Source organism: Rousettus aegyptiacus, unplaced genomic scaffold (genome assembly GCF_014176215.1).
Source record: "Rousettus aegyptiacus isolate mRouAeg1 unplaced genomic scaffold, mRouAeg1.p scaffold_m13_p_8, whole genome shotgun sequence".
In the NCBI taxonomy this organism is placed as follows: domain Eukaryota; kingdom Metazoa; phylum Chordata; class Mammalia; order Chiroptera; family Pteropodidae; genus Rousettus; species Rousettus aegyptiacus.
Window position 1 is genome coordinate 12,119,968 of NW_023416311.1, and position 18,195 is coordinate 12,138,162.

At 42.9% G+C, this 18,195-nt stretch overlaps 1 protein-coding gene and 2 pseudogenes across 17 annotated transcripts in view; 1 reads left to right on the top strand and 2 right to left on the bottom strand.

The window, feature by feature from the left end:
• Window positions 1-18,195, bottom strand: part of RBFOX1 (RNA binding fox-1 homolog 1) — a 1,358,182-nt gene that overhangs the window by 1,249,897 nt on the left and 90,090 nt on the right. The gene's annotated exons all lie outside the window — the stretch shown is intronic.
• On the bottom strand, window positions 9,783-9,901 carry LOC118607637 (annotated as a pseudogene).
• On the top strand, window positions 10,263-10,378 carry LOC118606967 (annotated as a pseudogene).

Here is an 18,195-nt window from a genome sequence, read left to right on the forward strand (position 1 = left end):
AACATACCATTCCATTGCTAGAATATTAGAATTGAAATGACTAAGTTTCATAAACGGTTATCATGTATAAGTATTCCAATAAAATTCAAATTTGGGTTTATATAAAAATCAAATGAGCTTCTTTTGACTGAAAAATCAAAGGAAACCTCACAGATATGTGGAGACTGGTATGAGCCACCATTACTTCTGTCACTATTGACTAACAAGCTGAACCTCATTGAACTTCTGAGACAGAACTAAACAGTATTATTCACAATCATCTGATTGCTTTGAGGTATGTTACCTGTGATTCACAGTTTTCAGTTCAATCTGCCCACTCTCAAGCAAAATACTGACTCAGACAGGGCCAGGGTCCTGCCCAGAGAGCTGCTGGCACAGTATTCCCTCAGACCAGCATTTTGTCTGATGCCTACCGACTAGGGCGGACATCACTGTCGGTTGTCCAGAATCCATCCCATCTTTTTTTCTGTTTTATTTGAGGGAGCCTCCCCTTTCTTAGAGTCCATGTGGCTTCTTGCAAAGGCCACCTCCGGCTTCAAAGGTGGTCACATGACCAGTTTTGGCCAATCAATATATCCCATCTCTCTGTCCTCAGTGATCAGCTGAGGGGCTGATACACGACTTAAGTCCAACTACTATCATCTAACCTTGGTGCTTTCAGTTAGGGTACTGGGAACAGTCACTTTCTTTTCATTGGGGTTCCACGAAGATGATAGGCTGTTAAGTCTGAAGTTGCTGGTGATCATTTTTGTCACCTCATCGCAAAACCCACATGGCAATAAACATAACACAAGGGAAAACAGAGTTATGTGGACCTGTAAACTGCTCCTTGTCTTAAATCAGGTGAAGCTGGTAGCTGGTATTGTCAAAGAAGAGTCCACGGTGAGAAAGGTCAAGTGGTGGGACACATGTAGTCCTGGCCAAATAGGGCCGCCAGAGTTAGCAAAGAGAAATGTGGAATGCCTAGCTAAACTTGAAGTTCAGTTAAACAACGAAAAGGATATTCCATGTGATATTTGGGGCATATTAGTAATGAAAAAAGTTACCCATTGTCTGTCTAAAAGCCAAACACAACTGGACATCCTATATTTTACCTGGCAATTCTGTAGCCAGGTAAATAGGCAACCTGGCTTCCGACCTAACTTGGACACCTACTTTCTGTGCCCCCTGAAACGGTATCATTGCCCGTAAGATTTATGTCTTGTCTTATATGCTTCGTAGAGGGACACAAAGAACTCTAATCATTATTAAAATAACGTTAAATAAGTCTACTGTGCAGACTGCCCATTTTGGGAAGAATGCTCAGGTGCAAGTAACGAAAGAGCCCTAACATGGGCTTCTCAGTAAGTCCATCTATAATCTCATATACTTGGATATAAGGAGGTTGGTCAGCTCAGGTTACATAGGTCGTTGGCAGCCACGGGGCCTTCCTCTCATACTCCTCCACCACCCACAGTGTACCCTTTTTTCTTACAGTTACTTGATGGACACACAGGCTTCCCACACAACCACGTTGAGAGTTAAAAAGTAAGTACTCTCTTTTGTACTTCTCTTCTAAGACCAAGGAAACATCTCAAGCATCCTCCAGCGGAAACCCTCTCATCGCATGGCCATAAATGAAGTCACGTGTCCACCTCAACGAATGACCAGTGAGAAAACATTCTACAATTGCCCAAAGCTAATCATGAAGTGGGTAGAGGTTCCCGTGAAACACATGGCTTCCCCATCCTTTAATAAAATCAGTGATCTATCAGCCAGGGTAGGGAAGCAACTGTTGTGTAGGTTATCTAGTGTCTGAACACTCCTGCATTAGTTTATGTGGTCCAAGAAGTAACATAAATGTCACAGAATGTCAATTTTAAAAGATATTTCAGCAAGGTAGATAGAATGATGGACTGAACACCTCAGATAAAGAGAGAGCCAGCTGGAATCCTACCCGGGTTACTATTTCTGTGGCCTCAGGCAAATCCACTCATTTCGATCAGCCCCTGTCTCTTACTTTGTAAAACAGAAAACCAAGTCCCTATACTAGGGGTAGTTGGGAGGATAAAATGACACCATGCAGGTAAGGCACTTACAGTGCCTCGAAGAATGAATTTCAAATTCCAGTTGCCAAGATCATCTTGAAACGCTTAGCGAGAGAAACGATTTAAAAGTCTCAGAAAGGGAGAAATATATTCTTTTAAACTGGTAATTCCAAAGAGAGGCTGGCATTGCCGACTCCACGTAGACATCCCCACTCTTAACCACCTGTCATCTTCCCATAGGACCCTAGGGGGACCACTTCGGGGGGTCTGGGTCATTGGACACGGAGTTACAGTTGGACAGACAGGAATGCTGGCCCATTACGGTTTGCCCTGAGACCTCTATGTCATTTCCTACAGGCCACTGAGCAGCTGGCAGATGGCAATGCTTCCCAGTCACTACCGACTTGGGACATTTCTTAACCAGTAACCTGGAGGTTAAAAGCCCCTTCTTCCATTACTAAATCCTTGAAGTGTTTTACATGAACAAGGGCAAATCGACCTTCTGGATCATAAAACACATGCTCTGTGTTCCAAGGTCTCCACTAACTCAGCAGATGGTTCTTCTGCTCTCTCTCCGTTTCTAAACTGCCGGTGAGTCTGCCATGATACACGCCGCAATAGTCCTAAGTCCAAAACATGTGACCCTGAATTGTACTGTTATCTTTTGTTTTAAGATAAAATCGTCATTCCTAGTCCTCTGGACACCCGAGGGGGATATGTGACAATTTTACTGTCTACAGCAGCCATTGGGAAAGACTTACCCTACTCTTATTTTAAAATGAACAGGCAACTATTTAATACTGGGGAGGACCAAAGGTTGCATAACTGTTGAGAAGGACGTTCACCCTCCATCCATTCCAAACTCCTAAAAGATTATTTGACTAACATTTGCTCAACCCCGCATCACATTTCCTCCTTGACATTTATATTCATTTCCTTGGTTTCTCCCTTCGGATTCCAACATCAATAGCAGAATCCTTCCCTAAGGCAACAGACAGCCATGATGCCAGAGACCTCATAGATTTAGACACGTTTTTCATCTTTATGGTCACGGGCGACCACTCCTCTTCTTCCTACTTTTCATCAAAGATCTCACAGAAAAGAAAAAGAAAAAAACTGCCCATAGGACAACAGATTCACTATCTGATTTACTCAGATACAATGTCCCACCCATTCTTTAGTTGCCCAGCAGTTATATTGTTTCCCATATAACACCTTGACCTATAATTATCATCATAGGAATCACTCGAATGACCTTGTTTGTACCATCATCCTGATAACGACCTGATGAGGTAAGTATCACCAGCCCCACTTTAAAGACGAGCCAGTGGAGGCTAAGAGATAAGTAGCTCACACAATGTCACAGGCTTAGTGAGGGTGAGCATGAGACTTCCATCCAGGAGTGTCTGCCTTCAAAATTCTTGCTGTCGATCACCAGGCCATGCCCACAGGGGTGTCCAGGAGGGACGGATTTTGAACCCATAGTCTGTATTCAAACCAGATATAACTATACCCTTCTTAACCAAGTTTTCAGAGCCCCTAACAGCAGGAAACAGGCTTAGCCAATGACCCAGCCCTCAGGGAGGGAGGCAGTGAATTAGTGCGGAAAACCAACCATTTACTTCCTCCTTTTGTTTCCTTGTCGGTTCATGAGCTTTCGATATTCCTCTCTCGTTGCCCAGGACCATGCTGTTTCTCTCTTCTCTAAGAGGGTGAACTTATTTAGACAGATGCTGAGACCCAGGGGCTCTCTGGGGTCTGTTTCCAGCTGGGAAACGTGGCCTCCCTCCTTGAGTTATGGGTCCATGGACCCATGTGGATGATGCTGTTCACACATCACATACTATCTGAAGTTGGGAGAAGCCACGGCCCGCATACATTGCTTAGCGATTTTCAATCAAGTGCCTGTAGTAATGTTTCTAGGGTAATTAGATTCATGACCTGCCACAGGGAACAATTTCTTCCACTAACTTATCTGGACTACAGATACAAGCAGAAACACTCCGGTGGGGCCTCTAAATTCTGACCCAAACTCGAGCTGATCTAACTTTCATCTAATGCCAGAAGCTGTGTTCTGAATTATGGCAGCTTTCCTGCTTCCACCTAGAGGTAAACAGACCTCTGGGAGTTTCGACAGCCACTTAATACTTTCCTATGCATATCTGGATGAAGAACACAGCAGCTAGTTAAGGAAAGAGAGAGAGAGAGAGAGAGAGAGAGAGAGAGAGAGAGAGAGAGAGAGAGAGAGAGAGAGAGAGAGAGAGAGAGAGAGAGAGAGAGAACCAAGCTGTCATCAGCTTCTTGCCTCTCTAAATTATCAAAGCTATTATTAATTATGTTATTCCATTGGATCGACTCAGACAATGTTATACCACCATATATTTCTCATTTTAATACGACATATAATTTTATTAGTCTATTCCATCAGCTTTGATGGAAACCTGAGACCTGAGTCTTCAGGATGTGGTTGTTTTTTTTTTTTTTTCCTGGCCAATAAAGGAAAACCATAAAGGATATTATGAATTTGAATAAAGCTTAGGAAGTGTGAAAATCATTTAGAAACCCAAGAAATGGCTATTCACATTTGCAGTCGTAGTTCATTAGTGTCTGGCTATTCAGCCACCTAAATTAAAGCTTACTTTCTCCTTTTAGACAAGCAGCTTCTTATATCGTCTTATCAATGCCCTTCACGGAGTCCAAATGTATTTTAGCAAAGCTGCTGTGGACCCATAAAATGCAGAGCTGCCTTGTTAATTTTTCCCCTCACTCCTCAAGACCATCAAGGAGAAAACTGAGACCGAGGAAACAGATTATTCTGTACTATCTTGTACACACTCTGTGTTTTCTCTGGCTCGCGGCAGTGCCTGTATAACTGTATTAATACCTCATCGTCTTCTAAGAGACAAATCGGCTTCTATAAGGATGTGATATTTGGGCTATGATCTATTACATTCGCCAAGACAGAGAACTGCATAAAAGACTGACAGTGAAATAACAATGCGATTCCCGAAAAGAAATGGTTTACTGGTTCTTTAAGCCTGGCCACAAACTCAGAACAGCTCCAATGGATGTTCACCTCTACCCCTCACAGGAAGACTATGCAAGGTTCATCAGGTGCATGTGTATTGAGTGCCGATGAACAAGAAAGCCAATTTTCTGGTCCCGCCATCTAGACCTTACATTCCAGTGGGATTCTGGAGGTTCTGCAGAGGACCATTCTCCCTGAATGTGTAAGAAGGACCCATCCAACGTGGAAGAGCGAGTCCAAGGGGGCTAGCATGGATGGGGGCGGGGGGCGAGGTGAAAATCGAAGAGTTGTGGGAGCATACAAATAATTTAGCCTCGTGTCAAAACAACCAAAAGCTCATGGTGGAAAATAATCTCAGGTGTAGAAAACTGACTCATTCATCCATTCCAGAAATATTTGAAGGCCCACATGTGCCAAGCAGGGATCTAGCTCATGGAGACAGAGCCACAAAAAAGACTGACCAAACTCTCAAAAGATAATTTCAGTGAGCGCATGGTGCCCCGAATGAAATAGAATGAGAGAGGTAAAGGTGAAGAAAAGTATAACATCTCTTTGAAGTTGTCCTTAAAATAGCCAGTAACCATTTGAGTCATTGAAGGGAGAAACAGAGAACAGAGAGGGTCAATACAGGTGATAATTATTTTTTATTACTATTATTTTTTTTTCATTGGAAAAGAAATCTCTGCACGGGTATCTATGCATGCCTGAGACACTCTCAGCTTCAGCTCCTTTCTTCTGGTTGTCTGCCAGATGTAGACCAGTGGTGGTCCTCACCATAGGTGACACGGTCCCCATAGGAACCACCATGTAAACTTCCTGGGGATTCTATGCTAATCCAAATGTTGGGAACCCTGGGTGCAAACATCTCCCCAAGACCCCCTCTCCAATTCTCTCTCACCTCATCCTGTGCTTTCTTCCCAAGCATCTTCTCCATCAGCTTCAACTATTGCCTCTAGGCCACTAACATCCCATAATCTCCTATGGCCAGGAGTTCTGTGCTTTCTGTAATCAACCAGCCCAGCACCCTCATCCTGCAGTGCACAGCACAGAGCTCTAGGCCTACTCAACTGACAGAGGGAATGCTAAGATTCGGATTCGAGGGACTGTGGTTTTGAATGTCAGTGACCTATGAGATTCTAACATATCTCCTTACTCATATCTGCTCCACAGTTAGAGTTTAACAAACCTTTTGTTCAGTGTACATCATCCTGACTTATTTGAATAACAATTTACAGTTGGCAAACTGCTCCCACGAAGGCTGTCATTTTACCAAGCTGTTAGGCCACAAATGTTCTCCAAATACTCTTTATTCTTCCAGCATTGCCAAAGAACAGCTATGAGGATTGAATACCTTTCTACAGTCTTAAGAGTAATCAAAGGATAATCAGCTTCTCTTAGGGGTGTGGCTGAATAAAACGGAGGGAGAGACTGGAAAAGTATCAGCATTTTCAATTTCGCCTAACCCACGGAGCAGAAACACACAGCTATTCAGACACGTACGAAAAAGAACTAATGCATATTTAGTATCCACCTCATTGAAGGGACATTGACAGGCACTGTACTTACGTAACCTCATCAAATCAGGACCAGCTGCATAATTCGTTGGGCCGGCTGCAGAATGAAGAGGCAGGGCCCGTTATTCGAATATTATTAAAAATTTCAAGATGGTGACAGCAGAGCACTAAACCGAGCACGGGCCCTTCACAGAGCAGAGACCTGTGCCCCTGCCCTGACTCCTCCCAGCAAAACTTACATCATCCCCGTTTTACATACGACCCAAAGTTAAGTAGCTTTCCCAAGGACACACAGCTGGCAAAGGGCGCAAAAGAAATGTCAGCCCAGAGTCTGCCTGATCCGTCCGGACTGCTCAAGTCATCACACACGTTCACACACAGGCGCACAGAACTTAATTGATTTCACTCCCAAAATTATGGAGGCCCCCAAAGCGCCTAACAAAATGAGAAACCTTAATGACTTCATGCCCTTTAGAACTGTTAAGTATTTGTTTGCATTTCATTAAATTCGCAAAGTAAAACTTGGTTTAGAATTCCAGAGCTCCATTCCAGATGATCTGCATTTGGGGCCTCGACAAAATGGTTGAACAAATGAGGTGTGTGCGGCCTCCTTTTCTCTACTTTGTGAGCCTTGGAATTTTTTAATGACAAATTTCATGGCACATGAATCATTACGTGGCGGGGGGTGGAGGGGGCGGAATGCTAAAACCTGATTGCATTATTGAATTCTAAAACTGCTCCAGATTAGATGAAATTACTTCAAATCCCAAGGGACCACATCCCAGCTCAACTCTCATGGCTTTAATTGATAGGCATTCTCTCTCTCTAGGAGATAAACCAAAGCATGGCAAATGAACTTTTCTCTGGATGTCGCCAGCTTTTCTTAACTAAGTGTCCAATCCCAACATTGGGCTGTTCTAAGTTCCTCATTATCAGCATTTTTCAGAACCTGGTCACTTGGTGGGGGATGTATTCCAAAGGCATCCTCCCGTCACTTCTGCACCAGGCGCTTGGCACGTGGAATAGAAGCAGAGGCACTCTGCTGGGTCCTAATTGGATAGGGTGTTGTTGCTTTAACCGGGTGATAGTTGAGGCTGAGACTCAATAATGAGCCATCCATGCAAGTAGCTGGAAGATGAGCATTCGGGGTGGTGGGTGAGGAGAAAACACAACTCTTGGGCTAGAACAAGCTCGAAGAATCTGAGGAATAGAAAGGGGGAATATTGTGAGCAAGGGTGTATGACAGGCAGATCTGCAATTTAGAAATTTGACTTCAGCTGATGCTAATGGAAGGGTCGGGGGTAGCTGGGGCGATGGGCCAGGTGATTTTATGAGCCTCCTGCAGAAAACCGTGAGAGATGATCACACCTGGAAGGGGGGTGAGTAGCAACAGAGATGACTGGAAGTGGAAGGATCTTGGAATCTTCTTCCAAAGGTGAAAACGATAGAATCTGCTGATGGATCGAAGGGAAAGAAGGAATCGGTAGTGAGGCCTTGGTATTCAGCAACTGAGTGGATGGATGGTGGGTGATGCCATTTACAAAGACAGAAAAGATTTAAGGGCGGAGTTGGCGGGGGTGGAGTTGGCGGGGGAGGCTGCTGAGTTTAACACATGTTTAAGAAAGTGTTCTCTAACTATGACAACTTTCCTTTTTTTATTTTTTCTATTTTCCCAACTTTTATTCCCTCTTGAGGACCATTTTATTCTAATATCTCTTGCACATAGCCATCTGGTTTCACTTGTTGTGTGTTTTTAAGGCAGCTATTGTTGGGGACCTTTAAATTCTACAGAAGCCTGTGCATTCAGATGGACACACACAAAAAGACACTTCTAGTGTTGACCTAAGGGTGAACTAGAATTCTGGATTGCTGTTTAGCCAGCATGTTTTGCAGAACTGTGTTCCATGAGTCTAGAATTCTAATCCAGCCTGGGAGTTTGGGGTTGGATCAGTGTATAGAACAGACTCTATGTTTGTTCATACCTTAGGATCAGAGGAAGCAAAGTGTCCTATATTTGTTGGAGTGAAGAATGGTGAGCAAGAAAAAGCATTAAAAATATTTTTTAAAATGCTAATCAGTGACAGCAAAGAGAGTCTACAGCCAGCAAGAGACAACGAAATTCTGTGAAAGTGGGTATCTGAAGAGATCCTTCCAGGTAAGTTTGAAAAGGAATGGAAGGAGCCCTTTAAGGAAGTGCTTCTCCTGATTGGAGGTGGGGCTGGAGTCTCTGCATCTCTAACAAGCTCCCAGGTGATGCTGATGCTGCTGGAGTAATAAAGCTTTAATGGACTACCAGTGGGAAGAAGGGCGGGGAAACGCCGAAGACGGTTGCTAAGGATGATAACGCTGAGAAAAACGCGTGAACAGCCACACCGATGCCACGTTTCAGAATCATCTAACATTTCTCGATACCTACCAGTTACCGATAGCTGCACTGCCCATGCTTCTCTAGTAATAGCTCATCTAAAGCTCAAATAATACTCAGAGGATGCTGATACAGAGACTCAGGAGAGTTTAGTAAATTCTTAATTAAGGCAAAAATGACAATATCACTTTTTTTAATAATAGAATTATTGAAATGCAATTCACATACCAAAAAGTTCACCCATTTGCTTCTGAGCCCTTATGCCAAGCCCTCAATCCATGCCCAGCACTGTTCTATATGTGTTTATATTTTATAGATGAGAAAAAAAGCCACCTACTCTCGCTAAAAACAGCAAATACCAGTATCAGCAGCCACCAGGCAGGCACCTACAGCGCAGTTTCTCAGCAGAGGGTGACTTTGCACCCCATGCCCACCCTCCACCTCCAGAGACATTTATCAATGTCTGGAGGAATTTTAGGTTGTCACAAGTGGAGGAGGGTCTTACTGGATCTAGTGCCACTAAACATCCCACAGAGCACAGGATGGCAAACCTCGACCCCAACGAATGATCCAGCCCCAAATGTCAATAGTCTTGAGGTTGTAAAACTCTTATCTAGAATTTCAGTCTTAAGTTCGACTTATTTTCAATATTTGCCATTTAGACAGACCAAAGAGAAAGACTCAAATAATATTTTTTCAACATGTTTTTTATTTATTTATTTATTTATTTATTTATTTATTTATTTATGTGTTTGTTTATTTATTTATTTTAGTTGAGGCAACCCTTGGTTGACCTCACAGATTGCAAGGACCTTGTCAGCTTAAAACTCCTTATTTATTTTTTTTTACACCTACAGCACCTGGTCTTCCTAGGTGGTCTCCCATCCAAGTGCTAACCAAGTCTGACCCTGCTTAGGTTCCAAGATCAGACAGGATCGGGCTTGTTCAGAGTGGCATGGCCATAGACATCAGTATGTTTTAAATAGAAGCACCAAATTTTATTTTCCTTGAGCACCCAGGAAGTCCCCGCTGAGTCATTCCTAACTGCTCCTACCCCTACCCCATCACGCAGCATGGGACCAAGGCCTTTGCTCCCATAAGAATTCAATAAATGTTTGTTATCCTTATGTGGGTGAAATGAAGGGTCTTAAAGAGACTTGGTAAGCGCCATGGTTAGAACACAGCTCACAGAGGTGCAGGAGCCAATTATCCTGGCTCTGTTTTAAAGCTTTAGACTATAGGATGTGGTTCCATAGTGTAATGGTTAGGATGTCTGCTTTACACACAGAAGGTCCTGGATTTGCACCCCAGTGAAGCCACAGTCCATGGTCTATGGCCATGCCACCCTGAATAAGCTCAATGTCTGAGCTCAGAAGCTAAGCAGGGTTGGGCCTGGTTAGTACGTGGATGGGAGACCACCTAGGAAGACCAGGTGCCATAGGCACAAATGAAAAAAAGAAAAAAAAAAGGCTATAGACTATGGGCTTAACTTCAACCCTGCTCCCTCACTAATAAATGCCTTTGGTCACAAAGGGGACTCTTGAGGAGTATGTAGCTGAATTAGTGCAAATTCATCTTCATGCATGTAAAATTAATAAGTCAAAATACCTGCCCAAAGAGTAGGACAGTCACGTCAGCACCATGTGCAAAGCGCGGTAACACCATTATGGGAACTGGGACCCCTTATCCACAGGGATATGTCCCAAGACACCAAGGATGCCTGAAACCACAGGTAGTACCAAACCCAATATATACTATGTTTTACGTACATACCTTTTCACGTAAAGGAAGCACTTTGCAGCTTCTCTTTGGCATATCCTTCTTGCCAGCATTGCGCTTCTTGTGCTGGTGGTCCTTATTAAGTAAAAAACATGGTGACTTGAACACACGCACTGCGATAGGCAATTGATCCGGTAACTGAGATGGCTACACAGTGACCGACGCGGGACGTGGATATGCTGGACAGAGGGAGGATTCACGTCCCAGGCGGGATGGAGTGGGACAGTGTGAAACTTCGTCACACTGCTCAGAACAGCGTGCAACGTAAATCTTATGAATTGTTTATTTCTGGAATTTTCCACTTACTATCTTCAAACGGCAGTTGACAACAAACGGGTAAACCACCAAAAGCGAAACCATGGATAACAGGGGACGATAGTAATGATTCTGAAGATTACAAAGCCTGGTTGACTTATTTCTTCCTTTACCAAGTGTGATTAGTCCATTCGTAATTCTTTTACTGGCTTGAAGTTTTTAACAACCAACCTACGTCACAAACTTTGAGAGCACTAAAGGTTAGGCACAAGAGCCTCCCATTTTAAGGTTAGAAAACACTTATGTTCTCTGAGAGGGGGGATGGATTATTTAAGCATGAAAACAAGAACTGAGGAAAATATGAAACATGCTAAAGAAAACTCGGGGTTTTATCCCACTGGTTTATAACCGTGATGCCCTCTGCTTCTTTTGGTTCCTTCAAAAGGAATTCATCTATCAGAATACAAAGCCCACCGCCTTCATTCCAATGAGGCAATCAACTCAACAGGGTCTGCAGGCTACAGGAGGACGAACCGTATATTCTGCCAAGCACTCGCATGGAAAAACCGCTTCACAATTTGTTCCAATAAATATGTGAAGTCAAATGTCAAGCATCAAAAACATCTATCGGAGCTGTTAGAAATTATGAGATTGTTGTTCAGAGGACTGCATATAATGAAATTTCCATCAAGGCCACACAAGAGCCCCTCTCTGCCCCATCCCCATGAGAAAAGTTGACAGCATCGTGCTTCTCCGTGTAACGCCGATGTGGGCAGAAGCTCCAGCATGAGCCTTGACATGTGTCACCGCACTTGGCTACAGACGCTTTACAAGAAATTACATGGGATGCTATCAGAAAATTGAAAATCCGATGAGTGTTTCACTTAGTTACTGTAATTCTTCAATGCTATTCCAATCTTGTGCAAATTAGAAGCCACTTACAGCTCCGAAGCCTGACAGAATGAGGTTTTCATTATGCTTTTAATAGGTTTATTGGAAGATTTCCTATTTAAAGGTACTTGAGGAGAATGACAGGTTGGATCTCTGTATTAAAAGGGATCTCTAAGTGGCAACCAAAATGGTACCTCAAATTTGCTACAATGAGTAGCATGGCCACCTCCGGGTGGGAAAAAGATGCTGAATAAATTATCTTTAACAGAAGATTGCAAGTAGAATGGATAATTACCTCCAGCATTATTGTAACTCCAGTATACCCAGGGCATGGCATTCTTAATGGCCATCATCTGTAGCATTGAGCCTACTGATCCACTCTACAGAAACACTTGCCTTAACATGGGAACAAACCAAAAGTGATTTGTGCATGGACTGCGTTCTGCTTCATAAGTTTGGGAATAAACTTTGAGCTCTTCCCCATCACTGCCATCATTGTCACCTCCGCCATCAGGAAATCGTTCAAATTATTTAATAATCGTCATCAACAACACATGATGCATGCATGATTTGGGACAATTATTACATCAAAGGAAGAAGAGAACCACTTAGATGCTTAAGGTAAGTGTCCTTTGGCTAAAACAAAAGGGCACTTCTCAATATCAAAAGGGGAAAAAAATCTGGTCTATAGAGATATTTTCCTCCACAGATGAGGACAGCCTTCATTTTGTTAGCATCGGAATCACTTTCTGTGAGGAAACCACAATAATGTATAGTGATTTGATGAAATAATACTTCGGATCATCAATCTAACTTATGAAACATAATAGTATGTTAAGATAAAGCACTTCTCTTCTGGCACACAAACCCATCTATAATGGCTAAGAAAATGTTTTCATTAAAACATTCATATACAGAAAACTCAACTCTCAACTCTGTTTCCATGGCAACGTACAATTCAACTTTTCAATGCGCTCAATGCCAGCTCCTTTCCCTTACATGTTATTCCTGAAGAGTCATTTGTAAATAAAAATTTTAACAGGGAAATCTTTTGACAAAGTGTTGCCTAGACACAGACCTAAGTGGGTTGGGGTGGGGCTTATGGATTCTAACTTGGCTGTCACCCCGGATATTTATTTAATTAATTTACTCACTTAACGAACGTTTATTGAATATACCTATCAGGAATCAAGCCTTCAAAGTAACATTACCATGCTTGGGACCTGACATAAAATAGCTATAATGCAAAGTGAAAGGTGCTCCCAGAGTGACATGGGAGGGAAGGATTTTTTCCCATCAGAAAACATCAGGGAAAATTGGAGAAAGCACTGAAAACAATGAACTGGGTCTTGAATGGCACATAAAATTTGAAAACAAACAGAGATGCCACAGACAGATATCAGCTGTTCACAGCAAGTGGGGAGAGGTGGAAAGATAGAGCAATTTGGGAAAAGGCAGTGATTCGTTCCAGATGAAGCCAGAGATTAGTGAAGGGGAATGGATTCATCATCCACTCATTCATTCATTCATTCATTCACTCACTCGACAAAGGAGCTATTACTCTGTTCCTGGCACTTGTTAATAGGCTAGGACACCTTGGTAAACAAGGCAAAGTCATTTTCCTCTTGGCACTAATGTCCTAAAACATCCTGGAATGCTTTCAGTGTTTGCCTAAAAAAGCTGGATGTTTCGTAGCAGCTCCAAGGAGCCATAAAGCTTTTATACAGGAAGCTACACGGAAAAGCTGATTTGGGAGAAATCGATTGACGATAGGAAAACGAAAGCGGGACCAGAAGCAGGGAGACAAGTGTGAAAGTGTTTGCTAGGGCGGCCGTAAAAGAGTACCACAAACTGGGTGGTCCACCACAGAACGGTGTCGCCTCGCAGAATCCTGGAGGCTAGAATACAAGCATCGAAGTGGCGGCAGGGTTGGTTTCTTCTGAAGGCTGTGAGAGAGATCGTCTGCTTCTTCGAGTTTCTCTCATGGTTTGCTAGACATCTTTGGTGTTCCTTGGCTTATGGCGCATAACTTCAGTCTTCACGTGGTGTTCTCTTCATGTGCATATCCGTGTCCAAATTTCTCTTTTCAATAAGGACATCCAGTCAGATTGGATTACCGATTATCCTAATGTCTTCATTTTTGGCACCTCTGTAAAGACCCTATCTCTAAATAAGATCACATTGCAAGGTATTGAGGGTTAGGACCCCAACATTGCTTTTTTTTCTTTTTTTTTTTTTTTTTAGGAGGGGACAAAATTCAACCCATACAGGAAGTCTTTGTACTCCAGTTTATGGATTTTTTGGATTATGGATTTTTAAAAACTTTCCTTCCATCTTTTGCCAAATGAACCAGTATACGATAATTGTATAATGGAGGAAAATAACATTAATTTAAAAAGAGGTTTGTAATCCTACAATAAGAGAAGTAAAGAAGGCTCGAAAAAATGATGCAATTTGATGGGAAGGGGAGGTATTTGGGAGTGAAATGAAGGGAGCCTGGCAGCTGATTGGCTGAGGGGGAAAGGAAGTGGGTCACCAGAAATCATGAGAAAAGTGACAGCTGAAACTATTGCAGTAAATTAAAACCAAGGAAATTAAAAACAGGATGAGGATGAACAAAGACAGGAGAGAAAGGAAGGTGAGTTTGGTTTAAATGTGAGTCACCAGCAGATAACTCAAGAGGGAGCTGATAAGAAGACAAGTAGAAATCAAAGGCAAACTCTGGGTTATTCCCAGAAACTGCAAAGTAAAAAACATAAACTCTCAATATTTCAATTTTTCTCCTACAAAGTAGTAACATTATTATTATTTGTTAACCTTGAAAGGCATTTCAGGGAATTAGAGAAATTTACGTATGAAGAGCACTGAGAATGGGATCTGACAGGTAGCTGCTCCCAAAGTTTGTCCGTGGTGATTGGCCAGGATCCTAGATGAACACGGAAAAGGTGAAGGAGAATGCAAGGAGCTCAGGGGTATATTCTAGAAGATTGCCTGCATGGCCAAGGGAAGAGAAGCCAGATGGAGACAGAATTAAGAGGTCAAAAGTGACGCACAGACCCAGTCTCAAAAAAGACATGAAAGGGCCGAGTCTCAAGAAGGTGGAGTGGTCAATGCCATCTGATGTCGCAGACAAACTGAGAAGAATACGAGCTGAGAACAGGCGCTGACAATAGAAGGGTCCCCTGTGACTTTTGAGACAGGTTATTTCAGTAGAGAAGAAAGGATAGCAGTCAGATTAAAAGGGGTTGGGAGGAGTATACAGGAGACCAGAGATAATAATCGAGCTGCCATGGATGGCTTTTTCAAAAGTGACAAGGAAACATCCCTTGAGGTGTTGAAAAACTCTGAGGATGTTTCATCTGTAGGATAAGGTGCTTACAGGCTAAATGGGAAGATTCCCCTAGAAAGACAGAGATGGACCACGTCTGTTAGAAACAGGATCATTAAGAGAGAAACATTGTAGATGGATGCGAAGGAGCTGGGATCAAAGTGAGGAGGGGTACAAGCTGGTTTTGCTTAATTACTGCACACCCCCGCCCCAAGGAACAACTGCCCAATCCAATGGACAGAGGACATTTGCAAAGGTGAATGAATATTCCCACCACAGGCTGCTCTGATGGGGAAAGTCGCAGCACTTCCAATGGAAGGGGTGTAGAACCTTATGTTATCGGGCGGTAGTATCTTCACACAAAGACAGCACCTTAACTGATTCCTGCAGCAAAATGCTGGGTGATTTCGTGGCGTGGTACCCAACACTCAGGACAATTATAGGAAAACGTGGGAGCAGAAGGCCATTTCAGAAGACAGATGAGCGCCCTGCCCTCTGCCTGTTCTCCAGCTGAAGCCTGGGAAGAGCATTAGCCTTTTCTGTGCTCGTGGACACCCTCTTTGAAGACGCACCCACGAGGAAAGGAGAATGATCAAATTCTGTTCGTCCTCCCCTCTGTCTTTCTTCCCTGGTTTTCTTCCCCCCGAGAAGGGAGAATTGTTGACATGATATCTGGTGGGAGAAAAAAAATGGAGAATGGGGCAGGTGGAGAAAGGGAAATGAAAATGGGAAGAAAAGGAGAAACGAAGAATAAGAGAATGAGAAAGAGAAAGAGTGAGGAAGAGAGTGTGAAAGACATTGATGGGAAAAAAGGAGAATGGCAGAGTGAATGGACACGATGAAAGGCTGTAGGGAAGAGAGAAGGAGGTGCTTATATGGGTGATGGTGATTTTCCAGGCAGCTTCTGTGTGACTCCATTGTGTATCTCTGCATCAGACTCCACGAGGAGCCAGAGACAAAAGAGCTTTGGGGACTCAGTAGGATAATAATATTTTAAGTACAAAAGCATATCCCGACTCTGGCTGGACTATGTGTTATTGCCACATTGTAAGGGACCTTACTCTTGAAGTGGCCTTAACCTCTACACTCTGTTCTACGCCCTCCTGGAGTATCCCTAATGAGGAAACGTACGTGTGACTCAGACAAGACCACACAACGAGAAAGCTGGAGAGCTGGAAGATCACCTGGGTCTGCAGGGCACTAAGTTCCATGTTTCTAATCATCGCTACTTAACTACTTCCTGAGACAGTCACATCACTCAGGAAAATAAAAGCAGCTGCCTCGTGCTTCACTGCCCTGAGAACTATTCATTCCAGAGAGGGGGTGACCTCTGCTCGGTCCTCAGGACCTTGGAACTCAGCTGCACGAGTCAGTGAGTTAATGCATGCAAAGTACTGAGAATGGAGCCCGGAACACAGCAGCTCTATGGAGTTGCTCGCAATTACAACAACAATTTAAAAATGATCATGACGACAATAACTAGATATAATCACAATACCTAATAATTGTGGCAAACGTATCCAAGGTGGAACCCCATGATCCCTGTCACCTGGTGTTGACACTTTTGTATTAGCCCTCTCCTTGAGTGTGGGAAGACCTGTAACTTGGTTCTAAATAATAAAAATCAGCAAAGGTGATGAAATACCACTCTTAGAATTATGTTACCTGTAATAAGACCCCACCTTGTTGAAAGACTTGTCACAGTCCCTTTCTCCCCACTTGCTGGTTTTGAAGAAACAAAATGCCTTGAATCCTACAACTGCAAGGAACTGAATGCCGCCCCGTTAGCACATAAACAGGCAAGTGGGCTCTTCCCTAGCCAGCCTCCAGGTGAGAACCCAGCCCTGGCTGACACCTTGAGGAGGACCCAGCGAAGCCGTGCACAGACTTCTGACCACAGAAATCATGAGAAGGAGAGAGAATACATATTAAAACAATAATAGTATCAGGACCAGCTACAGCATTTGCTGGACCCAGTGCACAATGAAAAGGTGGAGCCCTTTGCCGAAAAATTATTTAGAATGTCAAGATGGAAAGAGAAGAACATTAAACCGAGTACAGGGCCTTCCTGGGCAGAAGGCTCTGACTGCCCCGGTCACGCGCCCATGAATTAGTTCTGAATAGCATGCGGTTAACAACAGTGTTAACGACAGAACTGAAATTTAAATGCGGGTCTGTCTGACTTCGATGATCTTGAAAATACGGCACAGGGTTAAAAGGATGACCTTTGAGGCCACCGGCCAGACTGCTCGGAACTGAAGCTTTATCCCAGCACTGATAAGCTGGATGACCTTGGAAAAAGCGTTTGACATAACTGCACCTCTGCTCACTTGTGTATAAAATGAAGATAATAGTTTGTACCTTGAGATGCTGTGAGGAATAAGTAATATTCATTAAGCACTTAGAAGAGCGTCTGGCACATAGTAGGAATTCGATAAATGGCAGATACTTTTATCAACTTAACAGCACTCTCTATTCCCTATCTAATTATTTGCCAACTGACAAAAATTTGTATGCATCTGTTGCAGCTTCAACAGATTTAGAAAATAATCACCTATTGATGTGATTCATGAAAGTACCTGGGTAGAGGAAATATGATAGATTAGATTCTTTAAAAAGTCTCGGATCAGAAGCAAAACAAAAAAGCAAGTTGGGAGTTTCCATCGGTGGAGGGGTGCTAATTAACAACTCAATTAAAAAAGGCAAATTAAACTTTATGGTTCGTTATCCTCCACTGCTTGGTAAATTGTTTTGCTAGGCGAATGATTAAAAATGATCATTTCAGAAAACTGAAATAGCTTCCAAGGAACACGACTATTTTTCAGTATTATACAAAAGGTTTCACCACAAAATAAACTTACTTGATTAAAAGGAACAGTGCTGTTCTGCATGTGGAAAGCCAGCCTTACAAATGTCAGCTTGTGATGCATTAGGTGTTTAGGGGGCTGTGTAAGAATTTTGAAGAGAAATGCTTCCTTATGAATAAAACACATCATCATTTCTTTTGT